The following is a 25,413-nucleotide window of genomic DNA, read 5'->3' on the forward strand; positions in this document are numbered from 1 at the left end:
CCAAAGTCTTCATCCAAGCGGGCCGAAGTCTTCATCCAGGCGGGCAGAAGTCTTCATCCAGACCGCATCTTCTATCTTCATCCATCCGGCGCGGAGCGGCTCCATCTTCCCAATAGGATTTTTTACCATTTAATTCCGATTGGCTGATAGAATTCTATCAGCCAATCGGAATTCAAGGGACGCCATTTTGGATGACGTCCCTTAAAGGTACCTTCATTCTGGAAGAACCATCAATTGAAGAAGATGCTCCACACCGGATGTCTTGAAGAGGGAGCTGCTCCGCGCAGGATGGATGAAGATAGAAGATGCCGTCTGGATGAAGACTTCTGCCCGCTTGGATAAAGACTTCGGCCCGCTTGGATGAAGACTTCTGCCGGCTTCGATGAGGACTTCTGCCGCTTCGTTGAGGATGGATGTGGGGTCTTCAAAAACTGTAAGTGGATCTTCGGGGGTTAGTGTTAGTTTTTATTTAAGGGTTTATTGGGTGGGTTTTATTTTTAGCTTAGGGTTTGGGCGGAAAAAGAGCTAAATGCCCTTTTAAGGGCAATGGGGAGCTTAGGTTTTTTTAGATAGGCTTTTATTTGGGGGTTGGTTGTGTGGGTGGTGGGTTTTACTGTTGGGGGGGTTGTTTGTATTATTTTTTTACAGGTAAAAAAGCTGATTTCTTTGGGGCAATGCCCCGCAAAAGGCCCTTTTAAGGGCCATTGGTAGTTTATTGTAGGCTGGGGGGGGTTATTTTGGGGGGCTTTTCTATTTTGATAGGGCTATTAGATTTTTTATTTTGTGTAATTTAGTGGGGGGGGGGCTTGTAATTTAGTTAATTTTATTTAATTAATGTAATTTATTTAATTGTAGTGTAAGGTTAGGTGTTAGTGTAACTCAGGTTAGGTTTTATTTTACAGGTAAATTTGTATTTATTTTACCTAGGTAGCTAGTTAATAGTTAATAACTATTTACTAACTAGTCTACCTAGTTAAAATAAATACAAACTTAGCTTGTGAAATAAAAATAAAACCTAAGATAGATACAATATAAGTTATATTGTAGCTAGCTTAGGGTTTATTTTATAGGTAAGTTTTTAGTTTTAAATAGGAATTATTTAGGTATTAATTGTAATTTTTATTTAGATTTATTTTAATTATATTAAAGTTAGGGGTGTTAGGGTTAGACTTAGGGTTAGGTTTAGGGGTTAAAAACTTTAGTATAGTGATGGCAATGCTAGGGACAGCAGATTAGGGGTTAATAACAGTAATGTAGGTTGCAGCGATGTTAGGGACAGCAGATTGGGGTTAATAATATTTAACTAGTGTTTACGATGCGGGAGTGCGGCGGTTTAGGGGTTAATATGTTTATTATAGTGGTGGTGATGTCCGGAGCAGCAGATTAGGGGTTAATAATTTTATTTTAGTGTTTGCGATGCGGGAGGGCCTCGGTTTAGGGGTTAATAGGTAGTTTATGGGTGTTAGTGTACTTTTTAGCACGTTAGTTATGAGTTTTATGTTACGGCGTTGTAGCATAAAACTTATAACTACTGACTTTCAGTTTACGGTATGGATCTTGACGGTATAGGCTGTACCACTCACTTTTTGGCCTCCCAGGCAAACTTTTAATACCGGCGCAAAGGAAGTCCCATTGAAAAAGGACTTTTGGAAAGCTGCGGTAATTATGTTGCGTTACGGCAAAAAAAGTGTGCGGTACAGATATACCTGCAAGACTCGTAATACCAGCGGTAGTGAAAAAGAGCCATAACGCTGCTTTTTCACTCGTACTGCAAAACTTGTAATCTAGCTGATATTCTTTTAATTATTTTCATGTTAATTCTAAGTACTCATGAAAGTCCAAAGAGTAACAGCAAAATTGTAAATACTTTATTTTGTCTTGTGCAACAAAATAAGATGCAACGTTTCGGACCTACTAGTAATTAATCATACATGCTGATTAAGGACAAGCAGGTCCGAAACGTTTCAAGGGCTTGTGGTGTGGAGCCTAGCAGCAATCACTTATGCACTGGTGCTGAAAATTTATGCTTTACCTGAATTACCTGAAGTACTCACATATGTTCTGATGCTTTTAAGAATTTTCTTATCACAGCTATTCAAAGAAAGCCATTTCATGATCTATATCCTCTGACTATTTTCAGTTCTCCTTACTACATTTTGCCAGTTAACAATTGGCTAAAAAACTTTATCCAATTTTATAAATCAAACCTTACCAGTCAGGCCTATCCTATAAGCTCTCTAAAGAAATTGCACTCACAAATGTAACCATAAGGGCCACACCTTCCTTCTTATTTTTCTAGATCTTTATGTATTTCATGGTATAGAACAAATGAATAATTGTAATGGTTTGCATCCTGCTTATCTTACCACTCTATCTCACTGAAACATATTCTTATACTCTCTGTGGGAGTATCAGAATGTTCTCCTTGGGTTCCTTGGGAAGCTTTTGATTTATAGGGTGCCAGTCTCTATGCTGATGACACCTAATTCTCTCTCTTTAAAGCCATCAAACCATTCTTACTTAAACTGTTAACATTTCCTCCTGGATATCCTCACCATACCTACAGCACCATATAAAAACTAACGGCTAGATTTAGAGTTCTGCGGCCAAAGGGGTGCGTTAGCTACGCGTGCTTTTTTTCCCCCGCACCTTTTAAATACCTCTGGTATTTAAAGTTCACAGAAGGGCTGCGTTAGGCTCCAAAAAAGGGAGCGTAGAGCATATTTACCACCACTGCAACTCTAAATATTAGCGTTGCTTACGGACGCAGCCAGCTTCAAAAACGTGATCGTGCACGATTCCCCCATAGAAAACAATGGGGCTGTTTGAGCTGAAAAAAAAACTAACACCTGCAAAAAAGCAGCGTTCAGCTCCTAACGCAGCCCCATTGTTTCCTATGGGGAAACACTTCCTAAGTCTGCACCTAACACCCTAACATGTACCCCGAGTCTAAACACCCCTAACCTTACGCTTATTAACCCCTAATCTGCCGCCCCCGATATCGCTGACCCCTGCATACTATTATTAACCCTTAATCTGCCGCTCCGTACACCGCCGCAACCTACGTTATCCCTATGTACCCCTAATCTGCTGCCCCTAACACCGCAGACCCCTATGTTATATTTATTAACCCCTAATCTGCCGCCCCCGCTATCGCTGACCCCTGCATATTATTATTAACCCCTAATCTGCCGCTCCGTACACCACCGCAACCTACGTTATCCCTATGTACCCCTAATCTGCTGCCCCTAACACCGCCGACCCCTATATTATATTTATTAACCCCTAATCTGCCGCCCCCAACGTCGCCTCCACCTACCTACAATAATTAACCCCTAATCTGCCGACCGGATCTCACCGCTACTCTAATAAATGTATTAACCCCTAAAGCTAAGTCTAACCCTAACACCCCCCTAAGTTAAATATAATTTAAATCTAACGAAATAAATTAACTCTTATTAAATTAATTATTCCTATTTAAAGCTAAATACTTACCTGTAAAATAAACCCTAATATAGCTACAATATAAATAATAATTATATTGTAGCTATTTTACGATTAATATTTATTTTACAGGCAACTTTGTAATTATTTTAACCAGGTACAATAGCTATTTAATAATTAATAACTATTTAATAGTTACCTAGTTAAAATAATTACAAAATTACCTGTAAAATAAATCCTAACCTAAGTTACAATTAAACCTAACACTACACTATCAATAAATTAATTAAATAAAATACCTATAATTATCTACAATTAAACCTACCACTACACTATCAATAAATAAATTAAATACAATACCTACAAATAACTACAATGAAATAAACTATGTAAAGTACAAAAAATAAAAAAGAACTAAGTTACAAAAAATAAAAAAATATTTACAAACATTAGAAAAATATTACAACAATGTTAAACTAATTACACCTACTCTAATAAAATAAGAAAGACCCCCAGAATAAAAAAATGCCCTACCCTATTCTAAAATTAAAATAGAAAAGCTCTTTTACCTTACCAGCCCTGAAAAGGGCCCTTTGCGGGGCATGCCCCAAAGAATTCAGCTCTTTTGCCTGTAAAAAAAAACATACAATACCCCCCCCCCAACATTACAACCCACCACCCACATACCCCTAATCTAACCCAAACCCCCCTTAAATAAACCTAACACTAAGCCCCTGAAGATCTTCCTACCTTATCTTCACCACGCCGGGTTCACCGATCGATCCAGAAGAGCCTCCGATGTCTTGATCCAAGCCCAAGCGGGGGCTGAAGATGTCCATGATCCGGCTGAAGTCTTCATCCAAGCGGGAGCTGAAGAGGTCCATGATCCGGTTGAAGTCTTCTATCAAGCAGCATCTTCAATCTTCTTTCTTCCGGATCCATGTTCATCCCGCCGATGCGGAACATCCATCTTCACCGACGACTTCCCGACGAATGACGGTTCCTTTAAGGGACGTCATCCAAGATGGCGTCCCTCAAATTCCGATTGGCTGATAGGATTCTATCAGCCAATCGGAATTAAGGTAGGAAAATCAGCCAATCAGATTGAGCTTGCATTCTATTGGCTGTCAGCAGATTAGGGGTTAATGTTTGAAGTTAGGTGTCGGCGATGTTAGGGAGGGCAGATTAGGGGTTAATACTATTTATTATAGGGTTATATAGGCGGGAGTGAGGCGGATTAGGGGTTAATACATTTATTATAGTAGGGGTTAATAAGTGTAGGTAGGTGGCAACGTTGGGGACGGCAGATTAGGGGTTAATAAATATTATGTAGGTGTCGGCGGTATTAGGGGCAGCAGATTAGGGGTACATAGGGATAACGTAGGTGGCAGCGTTGTACGGAGCGGCAGATTAGGGGTTAAAATTTTTTAATAGAGTGGCGGCGATGTGGGGGAGCCTCGGTTTAGGGGTACATAGGTAGTTTATGGGTGTTAGTGTACTTTAGAGCACAGTAGTTAATAGCTTTATAAACCGGCGTTAGCCCAGAAAGCTCTTAACTACTGACTTTTTTCTGCGGCTGGAGTCTTGTCGTTAGATTTCTAACGCTCACTTCAGCCAAGACTCTAAATACCGGCGTTAGAAAGATCCCATTGAAAAGATAGGATACGCAAATGGCGTAGGGGGATCTGCGGTATGGAAAAGTCGCAGCTGCAAAGTGAGCGTTAGACACTTTCCTGACCGACTTCAAATACCAGCGGGCGGTAAAAACCAGAGTTAGGAGCCTCTAACGCTGGTTTTGACGGCTACCGCCAAACTCTAAATCTAGGCCTAAGCTTCTATGTATTTCTCCTGCACTGCACATACCATAGCAAAACTCTCATGTGCTGTTGCGAAATGTGTAACAACCATTTCTAACCAGGTCTGTTGTGTTGGTGTTACACTTAAAGGGACACTCAAGTCAAAATTAAACTTCATGATTCAGATAGACTAGAGCATGCAATTTTAAACAATTTTCCAATTTACTTCCATTAACAAAATGTGCACAGTCTTTTTATATTTAAACTTTTTGAGTCACCAACTCCTACTGAGCATGTGCAAGATTTCACAGCATATACGTATATGCATTTGTGATTGGCTGATGACTGTCACATGATACAGAGGGAGTGGAAATAGACATAACTTTGCAATTTATTTAACACAAATCTACTACTCATTTGAAGTTCAGACTTAGTGCTATTGCATTGTCTTCTTATCATGCATTTGTTGATTATGCAAATCTACAGTGTTGACTGGTCCTTTAACTCCCTATATCAAAGCACTTAGCAAATGATGCTGTATTTGCCCTTTCCTTAAAAACCCACCAACAAAATGTTAATTCACTCACTTATCCTGTCTCACATTGACTACAGCAACCTACTTCTTAGTGAATTCCCAACACCCTCTGCCAGTTTCTAATCTGTCATAATGTCTCAGGAAGACAAAATGATCTAACTTGATAACTGCCATCAGCAACAAGAGAGTGAATCAAGGGTGGTGCTGCAAGTAAAGAACGTTGGTTTCTACTACTAAGAAATAACAATCCTTTAATGATCCAGATGAGGCCTTTCATGATTCAGATAGAGATTACAATAATTTTTGCTTCATTCTTTAGATATCTTTTGTTGAATAAAAAGCAATGCACATGGGTGAGACAATCACACAAGGCATATATGTGCAGCCACCAATCAGCAGCTACTCAGCCTATTTAGATATGCTTTTCAACAAAGGCTTTTAAGAGAAGGAATCAAATTAGATAACAGAAGTAAATTGGAAAGTTTTTTAAAATTACATGCTCTTTTTAAATCATAAAAGAAAAAAAAACTGGGTTTTATTTCCCTTTAAACAATATTTTTAGGACAGCTGCTCCTACAAACACCTGCTTTTAATTATGGTCATGAATGAGCTAAACTTCGATCAAACTTACTTAAATGTATGAGAAAAACAGGATTCATTTTGAACATTCATTACATCAAAGTTGTTTGAAAACCCTATTGAATGCTTTTAATATAACATCAGCAACTTTGGCAGCTTTTTAGAGTTTTACCATAAATATTAATTCTAATGAGTTGTCTCAGGGCTCACATTATTCTGTGTACATTACAGAGCAGATATCTGGCTATTAGATAGAGAATCTAAAGCTGTAAATTTCAGGTTTGTGCAACCTAGGACTTAGGACAATAATACAGTTCACTAATTATTTCTTCAGTCCCTTCAGCAGTATACTTACCATTAATAAAATATTATTATTATTAATATTATTATATTGTGTTATGTATAATAGTAAAATAATCACCAAAAGCAGGTGTGTAGGTATAATCTATAATTATAATAAAAAGGACAAAACCATCCTGTTTTCCATGTTATAGCTTTATCTTGTTCAAAATGTTTTTACTACTAGAACCAATATTACGCATAATATATATTTATAGGATGTGAAATCAATGGTATTTGCTGTTTAAAATAAAATAAAAAAACATTTTTGCTTCATCCATTTGAGAGGAGGCAAATTGAGCAAGATTGCAAGTTGTGCAGTATAGCTGTTGCGTTAATAATGCTAAAAATGTGGCTGTACCGCTATTTCCATAGTGCCGCTATTACAAGTCACCATAAAACTTTCTTTAGTCGTGCGGTATGGTGCGGTAAGCCACATAACGCACACAAACCAAGTTCCAACTTGGCGTGTTCATGCACGTATTCCCCCATAGGCATCAATGGAGTACAAATGTTAGAAAAAAAACTAACACCTGCGATTGACAAATCGCTATCGCATTTTCGCATTCCCCATTGAAGTCTATGGAGAAAAGAAAGTTTATAAAAAACATAACACCCTAACATAAGCCCCTAGTCTTATAACCCCTAAACCGCTGTCCCCCCACATTGTAACTACTAAAGTAAGTATTAACCTGCCGCCTGGATGAAGATCTTTTGCAGCCGGGAAGAAGATGGATCACTGGATTTCAGCAATGGTGAGTACTGATTTTGGGGTTAGTGTTAGTTTTTTTTTTGGGGTGTTTTTTTTTAAGATTAGGGCTTTTTTTTAATTTGTATGGGCTGTAAAAGAACTGATTGCCCATAGAAATGCCCTTTTCGGGGCAATGGGTAGATCACAGTTGTTTTTTTATTTTATTTTTATTTGGGGGGGTTTGGGTGGGTGGGGGGTTGTAAATGTTAGGCGGTTGTGATGAGAGCAGGATGTGATGTCACTAGTTTGTGGGCGGGGCTTAGGTCCGGTGTCTGTGTCGCAGTTAGTTTAGTACAATCAACCTGACTAGATGTGTATTGTTATGCTCTGCAATAAAATAGAGTTGTACCATCATTGCTGTGTCCTGCATCTCATGACATGGTGTCAGAAGTTCTGGACTGCGCTTCTGTTCCTGATCGATTGCAATGTCAAAGTTTACCCCACCTGAGCCTTTTGACTTCTCTCAGCCTGCAGCTTGGCCCACATGGCGTCAGCGGTTTCAGCGCTTCAGGATTGCTTCCAAACTGAACAAGGAGAGTGGTGAAGTACAAGTTAATTCTCTTTTATACTCTATGGGGAAAGATGTGGAGCCAGTGTTCAATGCTTTTATTTTCCAAGAAGGGGAAGAATTTAACTTTGATATAGTTATGGATAAACTCAGTGCCCACTTTGTGCCCAAAAGAAATGTGATTCATGAGAGAGCTTTTTTTCACAAACGTAATCAGCGTGTGGGAGAATCTGTGGAGTCATTTGTGCGCAGCCTGTATGAACTAGCTGAATTCTGTGAGTTTGGTGTTGCTAAAGAAGAGCAAATTAGAGACAGAATAGTTATTGGAATTGCAGATGCTGAAGTCTCACTGAAGCTGCAGTTAGAGCCTGATTTAACATTAGATGGGGCTATTAGGATGGCCCGCCAGAGTGAACTGGTGAAAAAGCAAAGTGCTGATCTGAGGTCTGAGAGTATTGTGGATGAAGTGCAACAGTCTAGGAAAACTGCTAGTGAAAGGCACAGTGTGAGTGGTAGATCTAAAGTACTGGAAAGGCCTAGAAGTGGATGGGCGCAACATGGGCGATGCACACGGTGCTACCGGGCTCATGATCAGAGTGCTATATGCCCGGCCAGAGATAGAAGGTGCAGAAAATGCAACAGAATAGGCCATTTTGAAGTGGTGTGTAAAACTGAATACATTAAGGAGATGAAGGTGGACAGTGACCAGGAGGGTCAGGAAGTGTCTTTTGTGGGGTCTGTTGTGGAACGGACAAGCTCAGAGGAAGATTGGAAAGTTACTTTTACTGTAATGGGAGCCAAAGTTGATTTTAAGATTGACACAGGAGCAGATATCACTGTAATGTCTTTTGCTGAATTTATGAAACTGCCTCGACAGCCCCAGCTGGCGAAGGTTACTACAAATGTCCATAGTCCCGGTGGCCGCATTGATTGTGTGGGGAAATGTCTTGCCAGCTGTGAGTACAAGCAAAGGAAGTTTACCATGTGGGTGCATGTGATCCGAGGTCAGTGTGTTAACAGTTTATTGAGCAGAAAAGCAGCCTGTGACTTGGGCCTCGTGGTCAGAGTGAATGAGATTTCCGAAGATATGTTTGGCGAGTTGGGCCTACTGAACTGCAAACCTGTCTGTATAGCACTTAAAAGTGACGCAGTCCCATACAGTATTTCTACCCCTCGTAGAATCCCGTTCCCGCTCATGCCTTAAGTGGAGAAAGAGCTTATGCGCATGAAGTCTATGGGGGTTATTGAAGAGGTTGTTGAAGCGACTGATTGGTGTGCCCCCATTGTTCCAGTTGCAAAGAAAAACGGAAAGGTGCGCATCTGTGTGGACCTGAAAAGGTTGAATGAAGCAGTAAAGAGAGAGAGATTTGTGCTGCCGACATTAGAAGATATAGCTCCAAAGTTGGCTGGGGCGAAGTTCTTTTCCACATTAGACGCTTCTAGAGGCTTTTGGCAGATCCCCTTGGATCCAAAGTGCCGCAAACTGACCACCTTTATCACACCGGTAGGTCGGTTCTGCTTCTGCAGACTCCCCTTTGGGATATCCTCCGCTCCTGAAATCTTTCAAAGGGAAATGAGTTCTCTCCTGAGTGACCACGTGGGCACAGCGGTCGTCATGGACGACATTCTAGTGTATGGGTCTACAGTGGAGGAGCATGATCAGCGTTTAAGTTGTGTGCTACAGGCTATCAAAGAGTCTGGGCTGAAGCTGAATAAAGAAAAATGTCATTTTAGGAAAACTGAATTATGCTACTTTGGGCATATCATCAACGGGGATGGCATCAAGCCAGACCCCGAGAAAATTTGTGCTATTGAACAGATGAAAAGCCCTTCGGATGTGCATGAGCTGAGACAGATATTGGGCCTTGTAAACTACGTGGGCAAGTTTCTTCCAGATTTATCAACAGTTTTACACCCTGTCACAGAGTTGCTTAAGAAAGACGTTGCCTGGGTCTGGGGACCTTCACAAGAAAAAGCTTTTCTGCATGCCAAGCCCCTGCTGGGGTCTGCCCCAGTGCTGGGGTTCTACGACCCTTCAAAAAAGACTGTGGTTAGTGCCGATGCAAGCAGTTATGGGTTGGGGGCTGTGCTCCTGCAGCTGAATGACAACAAACTACAGCCTATCGCCTATTGTTCCCGCACACTGACGGTTGCAGAGTCAAAATACGCCCAAATTGAGAAAGAGTGCCTGGCTGCAGTTTGGGCCTGTGAGCGCTTTCAGCGTTATCTAGTGGGTTTGGAGAAATTTAGTCTGGAAACTGACCACAAACCGCTAGTCCCTCTAATCAATTCTTATGACATTGACAAAACACCTTTGAGATGCCAGAGACTTTTAATGAGACTGCTCAGGTTCAATGTTCAGGCAGTGCATGTGCCGGGGAAACAGCTGGTTGTGGCAGATACACTATCCAGGCTCCCGCTGGCTGCTGCTGAAGAATCCTCCACGGAATCGGATGTGAAAGTGTATGTTGATTCAGTTCTGGCCTCTAAGTCCATTTCTTCAAGGAAACTGGAAGAGATAAAGAAAGAGACATATTTGGACACAGATCTGCAAGAAGTTATAAGGTACATAAAAGAAGGCTGGCCCGAGAGCCGGGCAGCCTGTATGTCTTTAAATGCTTACCAGCCAGAGAGGTCGCAGCTCACGGAGATGGAGGGGTTGGTGCTGTTCCAAGACCGCATTGTAATTCCTGTCAGTATGAGGAAGGAGATGTTAAACAGGATTCACGATGGCCACTTAGGCATTACAAAGTGCAGAGAAAGGGCAGCTACAGCCGTGTGGTGGCCTGGGATCAGCTCCGACATTGCAAATCACGTGTCTAAATGTGCCTTTTGCCGGGAACGCCGGCCTACTCAGAGAAGGGAGCCATTGATGTCTACTCCGCTGGCAGAAAATAGCTGCTGATTTGTGTGAACTGCACGGGAAAAAGTTTCTTGTTGTGATCGACTACTATTCCAGGTATTTGGAAATTGCACCCCTGAATGATATCACAAGTCAGGCCGTTATCATTCGCCTGAAGAGCTTGTTTGCCCGCTGGGGCATTCCAATGGAGCTGGTGAGTGATAATGGTATGCAGTTCGCTTCTACAGAGTTCAGTGCTTTCAGCAGGGAATATGATTTTGTACATTCCACGTCAAGTCCACATTATCCGCAGGCCAACGGAATGGCTGAAAGGGCAGTTCAAACAACAAAATTCATTCTAAAGCAAGCTGAGCCGTACCTAGCCCTCTTGTCATACAGGGCGACGCCCATTCAAGCCACCGGGTTTAGCCCGGCACAGCTGATGCTAGGACGCCAGATTCGCACTACTTTACCCTCAGTGGTGTCTTCAAGCCGCCTGGCCCTGTTCCTCGGGACGAAGTCCTTAGGAGGGATGAAGAGGCCAAAAAGGGTTATCGTTTCTTCTACGACAGGAGACATTCTGTCAGGCCTTTACAGGAACTGAAAGAGGGCCAAAGTGTCAGAATTAAACTGGATGATGAGAATAAATGGAAGACGCCTGCTACGGTAGTGGGCCGCTCTCCAGAACCAAGGTCTTACACAGTCCTTACAGAGGGAGGGACGGTTACACGCCGTAACCGAAGACATCTTCAGCCTGTACCTGAGAGTCTGGAACCTGATACCTCAGTACCACCGCCGGTGGGATCCCCTGTTCTAAGAGAGGTGCCTTCCCCTCAGCAAGATCACAGCGGGGATATATCTTTGCCTCCAGCAGACTCTTGTTCACCATCTTCTGTATCAGAGGATAGCTCATGCAAAGTTACATCAAGCGGAAGAGTGGTGAAACTTCCGGCCCGATACAGGGACTGACTTTAGCTAGAACAGTGACCGGAAGTATGGGCAGAATAATCCCATGGTCACTGTGGACTAGGGTAGTCTACCCCGATGTCCAAGTCAGGATGTAATTTATTTGTTCATGTTTTCTAATCTATCTGTTTTTATAATGTTCAAAAACAAAAATGTTGTTGTATACCCTGTTGGTGTACCTTGTTATTTATTATATGCAAATGTATGCTTTGCCCTTGAAAAAGGGGAAGATGTGATGAGAGCAGGATGTGATGTCACTAGTTTGTGGGCGGGGCTTAGGTCCGGTGTCTGTGTCGCAGTTAGTTTAGTACAATCAACCTGACTAGATGTGTATTGTTATGCTCTGCAATAAAATAGAGTTGTACCATCATTGCTGTGTCCTGCATATGTCCTGCATCTCATGACAGCGGTAATTGTTTTTTTCTAAACAAAAGCGCTGTTAACTTTAGGGCAATGCCCTACAAAAGGCCCTTTTAAGGGCTATTCGTAGTTTATTGTTAGATTAGGGTGTTTTTTTATTTCACAGTGGTTTTTTTTTAACTGGGTTTTAGAATAGGAATATTTTTTTATTTTTTTGGATAATTTCTTTTGTTATTTTTTATAATGTTATTTTTTTATTTTTGGTAATATTCGGTTTTTTATTTTTGTAATGTTAGTTTTTTTTTAGTTTAAGCTTAGTATTTTTTTAACAGGTAAGTTTATATTTATTTTAAGGTAGTTAGTATATTGTAACTTTAATTTAAAGTTAGCGGATGTTAGGTTTAGGGGTTAATAGGTTTATTTTAGTAGTTACGATGAGGGCGATGGCAGATTAGGGGTTAATAGGTAGTTTATGGGTGTTAGTGTACTTTGCAACATATTTTTGATGTGTTTTATGAAACATTTTTGATTTGCAAAACACATAACTACAGGTCTTTGAGTGTGGAATGGATTGTTGTGGTACAGGCTATAACAATCGCAGTACTGTAATATCAAGTAGCTGACCATGCCGCACGCAAAGGCCATTTTTTAAGTGGTAAAGCCATTCCGCACAACTTGTAGTCTTGGGCTATGGGTATACTGTACATGTGTCTAGGACATGTTATTTATAAGCATTATACTGTAAACGTTTTATTGTAAAAAATGTATTTTATTTTGTCATGTTTTGGTTTAGAAACAAGATTAACAGTGCAAGGTTGCGTTTTTTTCTCAGTCTCAGTAGTGTATTTTGAAACATTTCTTGCACTGTAAAATATGTTTTGTAAAAAGGAGAGATTTTTACCATTAAAACTAAAGTGACACTTCTTTCACAAAAACTGTATCTCACTGTACCTGCCGTGTTCATGCATTCTCACTGTACCGATCACGTTTAAGCAATCTTCCTGTCCCGCCAACGTTTATGCACTCTAGTAAGCATTACTTGTATTGCAGTGCTAAATGTTCATTGTAAACGTGTATTGAGATTCGGAGGAATCTGTCTTCGTCTGAATACTGCCTAATGCGTGCATTCGACGCACAACTGAATAAATAAACGGTATCTTACACAAATGAAAAGAATATTGAATGAGGTCCAGATTACAAGTGCTGCACTAATGATAGCACTGGTCCCGATAAGCAGTATTGCTGGACCGTGCTTAGATTATTCGATACTTAGCAACATGGCATTTAACCAGATCCCAATTGTTGAAGAGCTTACAAGAGCACTGTTACCGGTGTCCTGTTGGATTTTGCTCCCTTATCGAATTACATAATCATGCTCCACATATGTTTCAAAAGAATGTGTGTAATGCAATTACGTAATTAAAAATGTTGCTACCTCGATGTGCGCATTTGCACAATTATGTAATCACACTCCACATATGTTTCAAAAGAATGTGTGGAGCACGATTATGTAATTAAAAGAATGAGCACATCGTTTTTAGCAAATTTCAACGGACTGCCTGATTATCCTCTAGTTCATTGTTAAAGTGGCGTCTATGGACATGCACTCAGGATAATTTTAAGGTACTACATTTTGACGGTTTCATACAAACATGCAACGCCTCTCTTCCTGATCTGTGGCACCCACCCCTCACCGGATGGAAAGCAAGTAAAATTTGATGCATCGCAAGACCTTTCCTGCACTTTTCCCAAACATGAGTAGTGGATGGGGAGTGCACCTTTCAACATATCCCGCTTAGCCTTGAAGATTGGTAGTGGCAATTCCTGTGATATGGTTTGGCAAATGGCAGGGAGGTCTGAGGAATAAGGAAGCGGCAATATCCAGCTATCCCTGCAACCATGTATGATATGGCTTTGCATCATTTAAATCTGATTTCTGTTAAAGGGTCACATATGATGATTGAGAAACCAGGCAATTTATGTCTACTTATACACAGACACTGTGTAAAGAATGCATTGACTTATACTCTTTTGAGTTCACTGATCTCCCTCAAGCAAGGTGATCGTTTTATACTGCCTCGCTTACCAAGAAGGATGGCTTACAGATAGACTGAAAACAGGAGTGGGTTAAGGCAATTTGGTAGAGGCTATAGTTTCAGTGTCAATACCTAACACTCATAAATGTACTTTTAAGCAGTCTGTTTGTTAATATTCTGGTTTTATTGTAAATCAACATCTCTGACACACTGTCATATCTGACTGTAATAAGTTACTTGCTAATTTTGCCATCTATATGTTTGCCTCCTTGATCTGTTAAGTAGTTAAAGTATATCTGATCTACAGAGCTTCAAAAATATATTTACTTATTGTTGATGTACAAGCTATTATATGTAATAATTACTAACAGAACTTCTACAGGGTTTTAAAAGTTGTGTAGATTTGCAGGTGTTAACTGTTTTTAATTTATCTAACTTCTACAATGCAAGAAGGTTATTTTCTATTCAGTTTTCTTTGTGCTTTACCTTGATCCTATTTCTTAAACCAAAATTCCTCATTATTTGAAATAGTGTTTATTTAAATACAATACGTTTAGTATGCAAGGTCACATCTGCTGTTTAGAGATATTTTAAGGGTCCTACCTATTTAGTTTGATGGTAAAAATACGCTATATAATGGGTCAGCTCATTTTTAAATTCTCGTTTAGAATTACATTTTCTGATTAAATTCTATTTAGGCTATATGAAATATCAGTGTGTCCTTTCAAAATAATCCTTTAAATTTTGATTCTATTCGCATCAGTAAAATGATTATTGATGCACATATTGCAAGTGCTAGATGGTGTCTATTTCTTCTTGTTTTTGCTGGGGTTTTTGTTTACTTGTTTTAAAGGAAATAATGAATACCGACAACCCCTTCTGTTGGAAATAACTAACAATAGAGGATGGATAAGATTAATCTTTAATAAAGGCACTTTAGAAACTCTTTCCAGGTTAGCTAGTGACTAAGAAGAATTGTCTTTATCGTATGCAATGTCTGTATGTAAATCTTGTCTACTGGTATGCCGGAATTATTGCATACATCTATATTTGACTTTTGCTATGTAACATCTACCTGTGTTCCTCAGTAAAAAGAATTAATAAAAAAGTGGTCTGACCATCTCTGTCCTGGCAAGTGGCGATGTGCCTTCCATAGAAAACTATAGGGATCGCAGTCTGAGCGAAAAGCTGCCCACTTTGTCAGTGAGCTCAGATCTCGGGCAGTGTAATCAAGCCATGTTTGCACAACATAGAGGGTGCATTCACTAAAACTAAAAATGTTCTCTGTGTAGTAACACTTCCAATAATAGATATATAAACTAAGTTTCACTGTACATTAGAAATCTCGCCACTGAAAGTGTGGTGAGACTGGTTTGGGTGAGTGAAAGATGCACCTACGATGAAGGATAGTCCTTTTAAAATGAGAAACTCCCGGCCTATACATTCACTATGTATGCAATAAACATTCACCTAGATTGAGTTTTGCGTTACTGTTTTAATGCTGAAAAACTTGCCATTTCAGCTTAAAAACCGCAACGCAGCCATTACGAGTCTTGTCGTTATAGCTATACCGCAAGCATTTTAGCCTGTAACGCAACGTCAATCTCGCACTCATAAAAATTATGTTTTTGCGTGGGATTTCCATAGCGCTGGTATTACAGGTTTTGCGGTCCGGCTAAAATGCTTGCATTCCAGCCTATACCAATACGATCCGTTCCGCCATCTGAGACAAGTAGTTACACAAAACTCATAACTAAAATGTTACATTTACACCCATAAACTACCTATTAACCCCTATTCCACCGCCCTCCCGCATTAGAAACACAATATTAAACTTATTAACGCCTAATCTGCCGCTCCCGACATCACCACCACTAATAAAAGTTATTAACCCCTATTCTGCTGTTCCCCGACATCGCCACCACTATAATAAAGTTATTAACCCCTATTCCCCCACACCCCAACATCACTGACACTATAATAAAGATATTAACCCCTATTCCGTCACTCCCCGACATTGCCACCACTAAATAAAGTTATTAACCCCTAAACCTCTGGCCTCCCACATAACTGCCACTAAATAAACCTATTAACCCTTAAACCGCCAGCCCCTCACATGTCAAAAAAATAAATTAAACTATTAACCCCTAAACCTAGCAACCCCCTAACTTTAAATTAAAATTACAATATAACTATCTTAAAATAAATAAAAACTTAGCTGTGAAATAAAAAAAACTAAGTTTAAACAAACAATTAACCTAACATAACTATTATACTAAAACTAAAATAACTACAAATTAAATAAACTAAATTACACATTAAAAAAACTAACACTACTAAAAAAAATAATTCTACAAAATAACAAATGCAAAAAATAACAAATACTAAATTACAAAACATAACAAACACTAAATTACGAAAAATAACAAACACTAAATTACGAAAAATAACAAACGAAATTATCCAATTATCCAAAACAATTACACTTAATCTAATAGCCCTATAAAAATATAAAAGCCCCCCAAAATAAAAAAAACCCTAGCCTACAATAAACTACCAGTAGCCCTTAAAATGGTCTTTTGTAGGGCATTGCCCTAAAGAAATCAGCTCTTTTACCTGTAAAAAAAAATACAAAGACCCCCAAACAGTAAAACCCAACCAACCCCCAAAAATAAAAAACCTAACTCTAACAAAAGCCTAAGCTACCCATTGCCCTGAAAAGGGCATTTGTATGGGCATTGCCATTAAAAGGGCATTTAGCACATTTGCATTGCCCTGAAAAGGGCATTTAGCTCTTTTAAAAAAGCCCACACCCTAATCTAAAAAAAAAAAACACCCAAAAAAAGTAAAAAAAACCCTAACACTAACCCCCGACGTTCCACTTACAGTTTCTGAAGTCCGAACATCCAGGCGGCGAGAAGACTTCCTCTAGGCGGCGAGGTCTTCATCCATCCAGGCGTCGTCTTCTATCTTCATCCAGGCAACATCTTCTATCTTCATCCCGGCAGCGTCTTCTATCTGCACCCGGCAGCGCGGGTCCATCCTTGAAGACATCCGAGGAGTGTCCTCTTCATACGGTCTTCAATGCAAGGGAGCCTTTTCAAAATGGCGTCCCTTGCATTCCTATTGGCTGATTTGAATTTTTAAATTCAAATCAGTCAATAGGATGGGAGCTACTGAAATCCTATTGGCTGTTCAAATCAACCTATAGGATGAGAGATACTGAAATTCTATTGGCTATTCAAATCAGCCAATAGAATTTCAGTAGCTCTCATCCTATTGGCTGATTTGAACAGCCAATAGGATTTCAGTAGCTCTCATCCTATTGGCTGATTTGAATTTCAAAAATCAAATCAGCCAATAGGAATGCAAGGGACACAATTTTGAAAAGGCTCCCTTGCATTGAATATTCAGTGTATGGCGGTGACCGTATGAAGTGGACGCTTCGTGCCGGATGTCTTCAAGGATGGACCCGCTCCGCTCCGCCGGGATGAAGATAGAAGACGCCGCTGGAATAAAGATATAAGACGCCGCCTGGATGAAGATAGAAGATGCTGCCTGGATGAAGATAGAAGATGCCACCTGGATGGATGAAGACCTCACCGTCTGGATGAAGACCTCTCACCGCCTGGATGTCCGGACTTCAGAAACTGTAAGTGGATCGTCAGGAGTTAGTTTTTTTTAACTTTTTTGGGTGTTTTTTTTTAGATTAGAGTATGAGCTTTTTTAAAAGAGCTAAATGCCCTTTTCAGGGCAATGCAAAAGAGCTAGATGCCCTTTTAAGGGCAATGCCAATACAAATTCCCTTTTCAGGGCAATGGGTAGCTTAGATTTTTGTTAGAGTTAGGTTTTTTTATTTTAGGGGGTTGGTTGGGTGGTGGGTTTTACTGTTGGGGGGTCTTTGTATTTTTTTACAGGTAAAAGAGCTGATTTCTTTAGGGCAATGCCCTACAAAAGGTCCTTTTAAGAGCTATTGGTAGTTTATTGTAGGTAGGAAGATTAGGGAAAATTAGGGGATTAGGGAAGTTAGAAACCAGCTGACTTTGTTAAATCAAAGCAATACGAAGAGAGGAGGTCGCCTTTAAGCATATAGTGTGTCTGAAATCCTGATGTGATTTGGATGTAAGTGTGCTGGTTTATTGATATACTGTTTCCCTTTAACCCTATATACATATTGAGACCGTGGCCACCCTACCCCCCCCCCCCCGACCACATGGCCTTCATGTTTTTAACTAATTTGGTTTGACAACTAATTTAGAGTAATTAAATAAGAGGTGGAAGTGAAGATACCCATCTCTAATACCCCTAATTAGAGTCTCTTTTGTCTTGTCTATTTGCATATTTGTTAAATAAAGTTCATATATAGGCCTCTAGTTATGAAGGTCTGTCGGACCTGATCCGACAGTGCGGATAAGGTCCGACAGACCTCGCTGAATACAGCGAGCTATACGCTCGCCGTATTCAGCATTGCACCATCAGCTCACAAGAGTTGCTGGTGCAACGCCGCCCCCTGCAGACTCGCGGCCAATCGGCTGCCAGCAGGGGGGTGTCAATCAACCAAATTGTACTTGATCGGGTTGATTTCCGGCGATGTTTGTCCGCCTGCTCAGAGCAGGCAGACAGGTTATGGACCGTTGCTTCATAACTGCTGTTATTGGCGAGCTTGCAGGCTCGCCAGAAACACGGGGCATCAAGTTCCAGTCGGAGCTTGATACATATGCCCCATAATCTGTAATAGTTTATTGTAGGCTAGGTTTTTTTTTATTTGGTGGGCTTTTTTACTTTTAATGGGCTATTAGATTAGGTGTAATTGTTTCTATTTTGGATAATTTCGTTGTTTTTTTTTGTAATTTAGTGTTTGTTATTTTTTGTAATTTAGTGTTTGTTATTTTTTATAATTGAGTATTTTTTAATTTTTTTTTAGTAGTGTTAGTTTTTTTTAATGTTTAATTTAGTTTATTTAATTTGTAGTAATTTTAATTTTAGTATAATAGTTATGTCAGGTTAATTGTTAGTTTAAACTTAGGTTTTTTAATTTCACAGGTAAGTTTTTATTTATGTTAAGATAGGGATATTGATATTGTAATTTTAATTTAAAGTTAGGGGGTTGTTAGGTTTAGGGGTTAATAGTTTTATTTAGTTTTTTGTGATGTGGGGGCTGGCGGTTTAGGGGTTAATAGGTTTATTTAGTGGTGGCGATGTGGGAGGCCAGAGGTTTAGGGGTTAATAACTTTATTTAGTAGCGGCAATGTCTGGGAGCGGCGGAATAGGGGTTAATATCTTTATTATAGTGTCAGCGATGTTGGGGTGTGGGGGAATAGGGGTTTATAACTTTATTATAGTGGTGATGATGTCGGGGAGCGGCGGAATAGGGGTAATAACTTTTATTAGTGGCAGCGATGTCGGGAGCGGCAGATTAGGGGTTAATAACTTTATTTAGGTGTTGGCGATGTCGGGGGCAGCAGATTAGGGGTGTTTAGACTAGGGGTTTATGTTAGGGTGTTAGGTTTAAATGTAACTGTTTTTCCCTATAGACATCAATGGGGTTGCGTTACGGCGATCGCCATTATGCGCTTTAGGTGTTAGTTTTTTTTCTTACACCTTCTCCCCATTGATGTCTATGGGGAAAGTGTGCACAAGCACGTATTCTCAGCCCTTGGGTTTTGTGCGGTATGGAGGACATTGCCACCATATCGCACGCACAAGGCGTTTTTTTTAGAAACTTGTAATGGCAGTGCTATTGAGGGTAAAATAACGCAACTTTTGTTGCGTTCGTTTCGCACCCTCTATAGCACAAAACTTGTAATCTAGGTGATTGTTAATAAAGAACAAAAATAAAAGCACATTAATAATAAACCTATAGCAGCTGGGGGATGTGGGTATATTATTGTGAGGAGGTATGGGTGTGTGGAACTCAGAATGCAGAAACAGATACACTGAACAACAAAAAGTCTTTTGAAAGCTTTACTCAATGATAAGTAAAAGGACAGTTGGTAGTTTTAGTTGAAGATCACATAAACAGCAAGTTTAAAGATAGGCCCAAGGTACAACACTAAAGTCTTATTCAAGTTTCAGAATACTTTAGCAGGCTGCAGTAACAAAGTCCAGTGGACACTGATGCTTGAATTGAGAAGGCACAGAATACCCAGCAGGTACTGTTGGTGAGACTGTCACAGGATACCAGGTAGGTATAGCTGCTTTGGGGAAAGCTGTCACTGGTATAACAGACACAGGATACTCAGCAGGCACAGTATACCCAGCGGGTACTGTTGGTGAACATACACTGGTATCATGTAAGTATGCAAAGCTTTCAGGAACCAGGTGAGCATATGCTGATGCAAGGTAAGAATGCTTGTCTCTGGAACAAAGTGAGAATACACAGGTATCAGGCAAGTATGTTTGGTCTCTGCAACAAGGTGAGCATACTCAGGTATAAGGTAAGTTGCTTGGTCTTTGGAACAAGGTAAGTATACAGAGGTATCAGGTAAGTATGCTTGGTCTCTGAAACAAGGAGAGCATACACAGGTATCAGGTAAGTATGCTTGGCTTTCAGAAACCAGGTGAGCATACGCAGGTGCAAGGTAAGTATGCTTGGTCTGTGGAACAAGGTGAGCATACAAGGGTAACAGGTAAGTATGCTTGGCTTTGAGGAACCAGGTGAGCATATGCAGGTGCAAGGTAAGTATGCCAAACTTCAGGAACAAGGTAGGTTTGACAATAACTCAGCCTCGAGTGATGTACTGAGTAGGCTTTTATAGGAACTCCCACACCTGAGTCCTGAAGGTGGGAGTTATGGTAATTAGGACATGGCCCCTTTAAATCTAGGCAGTGTGCGGCCGCGCACGCCTAGTGAGACTCAGTAGGTGCAGCAGGAGAGGACTCCTCCACGTGGGATACTGAGACTGGGGAGGCAGACATAATTATCATCCAATATGGAGCACCAGGAGCAGCACACAAGGTAAGCGCCTGACAAATATACATGTGTATGCAGTTTATTATATGTATTTATTATACTGTGAATATTATAATATGTACTTAAAGTCTCTGTAACAAACATCTTATTAAAATAGAACACACATTTAGTACAGTGTATTCACAATATTACAAGTAAAACACGTTCAGTACAGAGGGAACTTATAGCGGCTATACAAATACAATATTAAAAAAGCCATAAATTCTATTTTACATAATGTAAATCTGAAAAACACAGAGCCATATTACAAGTGGCACACTATTTAGAACTTTCCCTTGTGCACAACCACAGGCAGAAGTAAGCTTTTAGCCTGCGCAGGTAAGGCGTATTACAAGTTTAATATAACTTCAGGACTTTAGATATCACAACCACGCTAACTTCTCCCCTAGACTTCAGTGGAGAGCATAAACTGGGGGGAAAACTAACACGCACACCTCTTGCGCTAACCGACAGGAGTTAAACCTACAGCACTAACCCGAAGGTAGTTATGAATATTTTACACTCCATTGTTCTTCACGTAGAAAAAAAAAGTTCTATTTATTTTTAAATATATATATATATATATATATATATATATATAGTGTACTTTTTGTAAAATATATACCTATATATATATATATATTCAAAAAAGTTTGCACTCGGGTCTGAGGACGGGGTGTATACCCCAAAATGTCACACTAGTAAAAAAAATTTGTTTCAAATCCAGTGAGTGCAATCTTTTTTGGATATATATGACTACTTTTTTGCACCCTGGTTCTTTATTACCGGTTAGGTGAGAGTTCTTCTCTTTGGATATATATATATATATAAGTCCAATTTCAAGTGCACTCACTGTTACAAATAAACAACAGCCGGGGTGCTGTGTGTGTACTGAATACATCAATTGCATTTATCCTGTTTAAGAATAAAACGCTGCAAACATTCAGTTTAATCTCATCACCTTAACATCTTCAATGTACAAATACCTCAAATGTTTCGGTACTGGAATGGTACCTTTCTCAATGGGTGTTTAACCTGTGTCCCAATGTTCTCTAACAAACCCACACACCTGTACCTTAATATACCCCACCGTGCTAAGACTTCCAGTACCACAATGCTACTGTGTGTATACCACGTCACTGGTGATCAATCACACAGCTAATGATAAAAGCGCATGGTTAATTTGCATAGCCTCGCCCCCAGTGATGAAACAGCCCCTACGTCACTGTTCATAAATTCTATTGTGGTCAATACTCGCACTAGCACGGCAACACCCGGAGCTCACTTAATCCTAAAATAAAAACAAAAACCAACATTCACCGTTAAATTATACTTAAAATCTAACAATTTCTGAAGTTCAAATTTAAAAAAAGGAAAGAAACACCTACCCTATGGAGACTACATTTGCTTCATGTCTATTACAGTATGATAGAAACTTCATAAAGGCAGAATACACACTCATTGTTTCTGATAACCCAAGTTGATTCAATGTGTACTGGAGATAGGGTGTTGAATAAATGCTGGCAACTATTCTTCCTAATGCCAGAAAAAACCTAGATCGTCCAATCATAGAAAGATCAAGCTACAGAAACACATTATAGTTCAGCTGCACATTTAACCCTTTAGGGGTCACAGTATCCAATCGATAAATTCATGACGCTTCCAATTGTAGGAGCTTTTTAAGTCTATCCCCACCTCTATTCAGAGGAGGCACATAATCAATTATCATAGTTCTTAAGCTAGCAGCTGTATGACCTTCTTGCATAAAATGCCTGGCCAAAGGTTGATCCAATGTCTGTTTGAGGTCTTGCCGACATAGACAAGAGAACACGGACACATCAGAATATAGATCATGAAAGTGCTGGTGCATGATAATCTGTGAAAGATCTTATACTTCTTCCCTGTCCGGGCATGATGGAACTGGGATCCTGTAAGCATGTTGTTGCATGTGGTGCAATCCCCACATCTATAGCAACCCAACTTCTTCTTACCATCCATCCAGGTGCCCTTCTGATAGCATTTAACTGGATCGTTATGTACAAGGATGTCTTTCAAGTTGGGAGCCTTCTTATATACAATTCGGGAGCATCTGTTTGTGTGAATGGAAGTAATTTGTCCGTCTTCACAATGTCCCAATTCTTTCTAACAAATTCTTCAAGTACCTTTTGCAGAGGGGTAAAAGTCTTGATGAGATTAATTTTGCTCATGTTATCCTTCTTGTCTTGTTTTTTGTGCAACAGTGTCCTCTGATCATATAGTGACATTTTATCTTGTGCTTTTTCAATATCCATGGCTCTGTAGCCCCGCTGCTTAAGTTTGGTCTTCATTTCGTCTTCCTGGGCAAGATTGGTTGGACATCCTTGTACATAACGATCCAGTTAAATGCTATCAGAAGGGCACCTGGATGGATGGTAAGAAGAAGTTGGGTTGCTATAGATGTGGGGATTGCACCACATGCAACAACATGCTTACAGGATCCCAGTTTCATCATCCCCGGACAGGGAAAAAGTATAAGATCTTTCACAGATTATCATGAACCAGCACTTTCATGATCTATATTCTGATGTGTCTGTGTTCTATTGTCTATGTCGGCAAGACCTCAACCACTTTTAGGGAGAGGATGGCCAACCATCGCCATGCCATAAGAGCTGCAATTGATAAACAGACATCGGATCAACCTGTGGCCAGGCATTTTATGCAAGCAGGTCATACTGCTGCTAGCGTAAGATATATGATAATTGATTATGTGTCTCCTCTGAATAGAGGTGGGGATAGACATAAAAAGCTCCTGCAATTGGAAGCGTCATGGATTTATCGATTGGATACTGTGACCCCTAGAGGGTTAAATGTACAGCTGGACTATGTGTTCCTGTAGCTTGATCTTTCTATAATTGGACGATCTAGGTTTTTTTCTGGCATCAGGAAGAATAGTTGCCAGCAAGTATTCAACACCCTATCTCCATCACACATTGAATCAACTTGGGCTATCATAAACAATGAGTGTGTATTCTGCCTTTATGGAGTTTCTATCATACTGTAATAGACATGAAGTGAATTTAGTCTCCATAGGGTAGGTGTTTCTTTCCTTTTTTAAAATTAGAACTTCATAAATTGTTAGATTTGAAGTATAATTTAACGATGAATGTTGGTTTTTGTTTTTATTTTAGGATTAAGTGAGCTCCGGGTGTTGCCGTGCTAGTACGAGTATTGACCACAATAGAATGTATGAACAGTGATGTAGGGGCTGTTTCATCACTGGGGGCGAGGCTATGCAAATTAGCCATGCACTCTTATCGTAAGATGTGTGATTGATCACCAGTGACGTGGTATACACGCAGTAGCATTGTGGTACCGGAAGTTTTAGCACGGTGGGGTATATTAAGGTACAAGTGTGTGGGTTTGTTAGAAAACATTGGGACACAGGTTAAACACCCATTGAGAAAGGTACCAGTCTGGTACCGCCACGTTTGGGGTATTTGTACATTGAAGATGTTAAGGTGATGAGATTAAACTGAATGTTTTTCATAAGGACCGGTGAGTGCAGCATTTTATTCTTAAACAGGATAAATGCAATTGATATATATATAATATATATATATATATATATATATATATATATATATATACAGATATATATATAGGAACATCGATTTAAAAATACATAAAACATTTTCATGTGAAGAACGTTGGAACGTAAAAAATTTTACAGTACATACCCATAAAAATTAGTTTTCTTGTTTTCAGGTATTTGAGTGTAAGAGGGCCCTAAAGTATATATACATTTGTATATATGTTTATACATGTATACATATGTGTTTATATGTGTATATATGTATGTACTGTATATACTAATATACACATATAAACATAAATACACATGTATACAATACCTTTTAATATACCATATACCTTTTATATATATATATATTAATTAAATATTTATTAGATATTGTATATATGAGTGTAACACTTTATTTTAATGTATTTATGTACAGGGAGTGCAGAATTATTAGGCAAATGAGTATTTTGACCACATCATCCTCTTTATGCATGTTGTCTTACTCCAAGCTGTATAGGCTCGAAAGCCTACTACCAATTAAGCATATTAGGTGATGTGCATCTCTGTAATGAGAAGGGGTGTGGTCTAATGACATCAACACCCTATATCAGGTGTGCATAATTATTAGGCAACTTCCTTTCCTTTGGCAAAATGGGTCAAAAGAATGACTTGACAGGCTCAGAAAAGTCAAAAATAGTGAGATATCTTGCAGAGGGATGCATCACTCTTAAAATTGCAAAGCTTCT

Source organism: Bombina bombina, chromosome 6 (genome assembly GCF_027579735.1).
Source record: "Bombina bombina isolate aBomBom1 chromosome 6, aBomBom1.pri, whole genome shotgun sequence".
Lineage (NCBI taxonomy): Eukaryota > Metazoa > Chordata > Amphibia > Anura > Bombinatoridae > Bombina > Bombina bombina.